Here is a 6,000-nt window from a genome sequence, read left to right as displayed (position 1 = left end):
GACTCGTTCAGGGCTGCCTTTTTATAGTAATCACCTCTTAGAAGAAAAGAGAAATTTCACAACGTGCTGTTGCCTTTGATCCTATATTTGCCTTCTTGTAAATCTACGCCATCTCAGAGCACCGGAGGATTTTGTTCACGAGTGCCTTGAACATCAGACGTAATGTTGCATTTTTTCCACAGTGTTCATAAGCATTTGCAAAACTCCTGTTTTTAACACAAGCAATGACAAAAACCAGGTAGTTTTCTCCTCAGTTTCCTATCAAATGCCATTTCAGAGTTCTCAATTTCAAGGATGCTGCCCTATAATTTCATAAAACAGAGACCCGAGTTTGACTTTTCAGCTTTTCTAGTTTCCTTTGAACAACTTTAAAACCATTTTCCAGAAGAATTCTAGTCTGTGGATGCCCTGCCACATAATAGCTTGGGTTACATCTTTTCCTTTTACAAATCTTAACAAATGACAGCAATTAAATTGTGCATCCTTTTATGTCATTACCTCTGTCAGTAGGCAATGCCTGGCAGTTTTTCATCAGAGGTTACCTACTAGGCAGTTTTAATCTCTAACGTTGCTATTTCTGGCTAACCGTAAAAATAATCAAGGACTAAACCGAAAGTATTTTCCGGAATACAAACCCCACTTTCTGCCAGTCGTGCCTCATGGTTGTAAAGTCTGCTGGGTTAGACTTACATATATAACATGATATTCTGGTGATTGTTCCACCTGTTATTTGCTGTATATCTAAACCCTTTTTTTTCTTTATGTATTCTTTAAAACAGAGTAATAACTTATGTTCTTGATTGTTGCATTTCTCTACTTTCTGAGAAACTGGGAGCCCCTTGTTATTTACATGCTTTTATTTACATTTTCTCCCTCTTTGTCTATTTTTTTTCATTCTATCTCCGTAAGGTCCTGATTATTTATCGTATCAACTTTTTCAAGAAGACCTGACATGTTTGCAGTCCTGAAGGAGATACCTTTATAAACTTTAATTTTCCAAAAGTTTATTTTAACTCTACAGCCAGTTAACATACAGCCACAATCGGATAATTTCTGCAGTGTGTTATCTGAGGTTTACCTGCCTGAGTTCATCCCTGTTGTCATAAACCGGGCTCAAATTAGCTCTTGAAGAAAATATCCAAAATTTCCTGCCCAGTTCTACAGTTCTAAATCTATTTTAAATGCTTCAGAAGTGCCTCTTCTCTTTCATTTGTTCCCATGGCTACCATTCAAAAGTTTCACTCATTTTAGGAGTGCGATACTCTTCAAATCTTTAATGCAATCTACTAGTTGACTTTTGCTTCCTAATTTAGCTGAAGGCTCTAAAATCTAAGACTTCAGACATCGCAACAGACATACGGCTACCTTGTACTCCTCGCTCCTCTCTGCAGCCACCCTTGTCTCCTCCAGGAGGTTAAATCCTCGTCTGAAGCTTTTCTGGGGCTCCGCTGCCTTCCTGGGGGTCCCAACACAGGACGATGCTCGGTTGACCTGTGCCATCCTCTTACCTTCCTCCTTTCCGTCTCATCCCCGCTTCTGGTGCTGGTTAGCGTCAGGGTTCATAACATGCATGAAGTTTTCGCTTCACTGAGATGAGCTCAGAAATGCTGGAGGAAAGGGCTGAAGGGGAGAGGGAGCTGCTGGCTCCTCCATTAGCTCCCTGCGGGCTGGACCCTGCAACAAGCTAAACAGGTTGAGTGAGGACGGCTCCCCAGTGTCACGTTTCAGCATAAGCCATCCAGGGCCAGGTACCCTCACAGAGCGCAAAGGGATGTAAAAGCTTTAGCTTGATTTAACTCTGCACAGAGAAACCTCACCACGACATCCCCAGCGGGGCAGGGAAGGCAGTGGGTTGCAGCCAACGCCTACTTGGATGGTGGCTGGAGACCAGTACAACTGGTAAAGATGCTGGTCTGCTCTGGGAGGGGGAGGTGAGATGGAGGGAGAGGTCTGAGCCCCTCCCCAAAACGTGTCTTTACCATCCAGGCCGGGGACTGGGCATCTTGAGCTGCAAGTGCTGGGCAGCACCCAGGGCTCAGCCCTGCTGCTCCCACCCTTCCTCCTGAAGGACCAGACCTGCTTCTCCACCAGATTGCAGAGCATTTGGGGGGACGGGGGAAGGCAAGCAAGGACAGACAGGGGCCGTTCTCCGTGACAGGTTGCAATCACATATATCCACGGGGTCCCTTGCTGTTCACACACCCTTCCCGGAGGTTAGAAAAACCCACTGTTGGGAACCGTTCCTCCGTCCCCCCTGAGCTCAGGAACATTAAATAGGTGATAATAAGCGGTCCCTGAGCAGAAGGGCCTGCTCTGCTTTGGAAAGTGCTACTCAAGACAATTTATCATTCAGACAAAGAGGGGAAAAAGGGTTAAACGCTGCCCGGCCTCCCCAGCCAGCGGTGGCTTTGGTTATCTGCAGCATGGCTGCAGGGCTACACGGTGCCTGTACATGTTCGGGGATCAAGAGTTAAGTGTTTAAATGATAAGTGGTATCTTAAAAACATAAGTTTAGCAATGAATCTTTGCCGACAATACTATACTATTAGTTAATAGTCAGAATTAACTCACTGGCCTGGGGCCAAGCCCGTCACAGCCAGAGCCAGAACAGCTGAAGCTGCTTTTCACTTGGGTTTTGCTTTTACGGGATTTGCTGCTGCAAGGAGACTCCGATTTCTGTAAAAATACGCTCGTGTTTTCCTCCTCCCAACCTGCCCCTGGAAGCTCGTGGCTCCTCGGAGCCCAGGGGATTCAGCCAGGAGCTGAAAAGCTTTCCTTTCACATGCAGAGACACGAGCAAGGGTGCGGATTTCCCGCAGGGCGTCTCTCTGCAGCCCCCGACCGCCCCCCACCAGCTGCCTGCCTGCTCTCAGGGAGCCTTTACAGGCAGATTTACCGCTCTAGATGCCACCAAGAGACTCACTCCCCATCCTTGCCATCCCACATTAACTGCCCTCTCCCTCCGTTGGGGGACTGAGCTTGATCAAGTAGCTCCAGGGGACGGAGCTTCCCCGGACCCCAAGAAGCAGCAGCCTCTCCTGGTAGCCAGGGCTCCTTGGGTGATGCTCCCTCTCAGTCCTGGCCCTGTGATGGCTGCACTGAACCTCGAGTCTGTGCGTGACAGTGCCATAGCCCCAGTTGCACAGATGCATTCATGCTGCTTCCCATTGTGTCTCCCTTCAGTCCTGGCTGTCACCCGCTGCATCTCTTTAACCTTGCAGGGACTGAGAGGAAGCCACCTCCTCCAGGTGTGATGAGCCAAGGGCTTCATGTGCAAATGAAACCTGTTCTTCCTGCACCAGGAACTGAAAATGCTACATTAAATGTGTCACCATCAAACCCATTTTAATGTCCCCTAGATGTCATCTCTTTTGGATCTGTCTACCTGGGAACCATCTTTTGATGTAAACTAACATGTAGGTGCAACTGAAGTGGTGTCTGTCCCATTTTTGTAACCCCAGTGCGGCTACTTTTCCCAGACAAGGCTTTATCTAATGCTCTTTGCAGCAGGGTTTAAGCGTTGTCCTACGATGGTGCTGCCCAAGGATTAGATATGGGCAGCAACTACCAGCATAACCAATATACCTTGCCTCCCAAGGTGGGACCAGCTGCCCGATGGTGGTCAGGTCCATGTGACATAGCGCTGCGGTCAGTTGTCACCAGATGGCAGCAAGGAGAGCATCAGCTCCCACTGTCGTGGCTGGCTGAGGACAGCAGTGAGGATGTGCAGCGCTCCCTGGTCCACCACCATCCTCCACGGAGGCCACTAATTCTGGTGCAGAATGAGAGGAAGGTGCAGAAAAGGACATTGGAGGAGGTCCGGCATCACCCACCATGGTGCGGTGCCTTATGACACTTGCCAGTCTGCTTGGAGCTGCTGGCTTGGTGATCAGAGAAGCTTGTGGGCTTCAGGACAGAAGGTGGAGGCTGGTAGCACCGCCTACACTGACAACAGCAAGCTTGTGATGGTAGTTCTGAGGCCTTGGCAGGCCTTCCTGTGGACACCGAAGGGACGCGACAGTCATAGGAAGCCCGTCCTGGGAGCAGAGTGAAGGCGTGAGGTGGGACCAGGGCTCACCATGACTGACTGTGAAGAGCATCTTCAGGGGACAAACTGGACTCCAAGGAGTACATTAGATCTTCAAAGTCACTGCAGCAGTCAGGCAATAAGTCTGTGTAGTCCAAGGTCCCATCTTCAGCAGCAATGGCCTAAGGGGATGCTCAAAGGAGCTGAAGAAGAGAGGTCTCCAGTGACTGTTCCCTTGGGACAAAATTCCCACTGTGTCTGGCAGCACAGCCCTGGAGAGATGCAAGAAAATCCTGAGGGTCTGGGTGGACTCCGGCAAAGAGACAGGGCTGCTGCTTCCTCTTGGACTTTGGGGTCTCACTTTGGAGAGCTGGGTGGATCCTCTGGGACATACCTGTCAAGGGCATTGCAGGACAGAACAACAGCCCTGGGACCCAGAAGGATTTGAATGGTGGTCTGAGGAGTTTGGAAATGGTGAGTGCTTTCTAACATCTGATGGGAAATGCCGGGTGCTCCAGAGCAGGGGGGAGTGAGGGCACCATTACAGAGCCTGGGAAATGGGGGAGCCCTGGGAGAGCGCCTGGATGGCGGGTGCTTGGCATCCTTGCCCTGCAGAGGAACACCTCTGGAGGCAGGAGCAGCAAGACCACTGGCCTTAGTGAAAAGGTCCCTGGCCCTTCTGCTTCCTGTAGTGAATTGAGCACTCTCCATGCAAGAGTGAACCCTAACTACAGACGAAAGCTTCTCCACAAACTATGGATCTGGGCCACAGGATTCTCTAGAGGCTGCTGCACTGAATGTGTGTCCAACCTGTATGACCAGTAGCATCTGCAGCGATATGGGCTCTCCAAGGGGGTCAGAGCCTGCAGCTGGCCACACTGAATTGGGGAAGCCCATTTGGCTTGCGCATACAGCCAACACCATCACGGAGCCTTGACCTCCTCCAACCACACCTGTGGCTGGCAAGAAATGAGCCACTTGCGATGGGTGAAGGCAGGGAACCCAAGGCAGAGGGATGAGGATGAGCGCAGTGAGCCAAGCCTGTTTTTTCAGGGTCTTAGACACTTTGGTGAGTTGAGGGGCAGGGTCCATCCTGGCAGTCCGGCGGCTCTTCCGCTCTTGGCCTATGAACCTACGAGTTTGTATAGAGCTCCACGTGCAGGGCATGACCTTCCCTGGGAAGATCCTCCAGGACACACGCGTGCTTTCTGCGGGATGTGTTTGGCCCCCCTCCCAGCCAGAAGAAACCGAGGCATAGCTGTGGGAGGTGAGCAGAGGGGCACTGCGGGGTACAAAGCGGATGCTAGCAGGCTGGGAGGGCTGAGATGTCAGGGTAGTGGCAGAGGGAACCTGCTGCGGCAAACAGTCCTGGTAACGGTCACACATGTCCTGAAGAGGGTTTGGCTCATGAGGTGCCCAAGGGGCAGACGTGTGTGGGGATGTTGGGCTGTTGGGTGGTGTGAGGGAGAGGTGGAGGTGGGTCTCAGCTTGCACCTTCTGGGAAAGTCCTGCTTGACGCCGTCTGGTGGGAATGGCGCTTGGAACCAACTCACAACTTCTCCACATGGGAAAGGAGAGACCTTCCGCTCCTGCCCCACCGGAGCTGACTCCAGGGGACCCGGGGGCGCCCGGACGCCGCCAGCAACGACCCACGGATTTTGCCAACTCCTTTTTTTTTTGGTGATTTTTGCCCCGCCGGACGCGTCCCCTTCTCCTGCCGGGCCCTGCCCGCAGCCAGCACATTCCCCTGCGCCGCCCCCCCCCCCCCCGCGGCGGGGGCACGGCGGGATGCTCAGCCCGGGGCCGGCGGGCCGGAGCGGGGCTGCGGGAGGTGGGACGGGCGGAGGCGGGGGCATCCCTCCGGGAAACCCTCCTCCCCGTTTCCCCGGCTTTTTTTTTCTTTTTTTTTTCTTTCTTTTTTTTTTTTTTTTTTTTTTTTTTTTTTTTTTTGCGGCGCGGCGTCAGCCCCGCCG

The sequence above is a fragment of the Larus michahellis genome, chromosome 16 (assembly GCF_964199755.1).
Source record: "Larus michahellis chromosome 16, bLarMic1.1, whole genome shotgun sequence".
NCBI lineage: Eukaryota > Metazoa > Chordata > Aves > Charadriiformes > Laridae > Larus > Larus michahellis.
Note: the sequence above shows the minus strand (reverse complement) of the source record.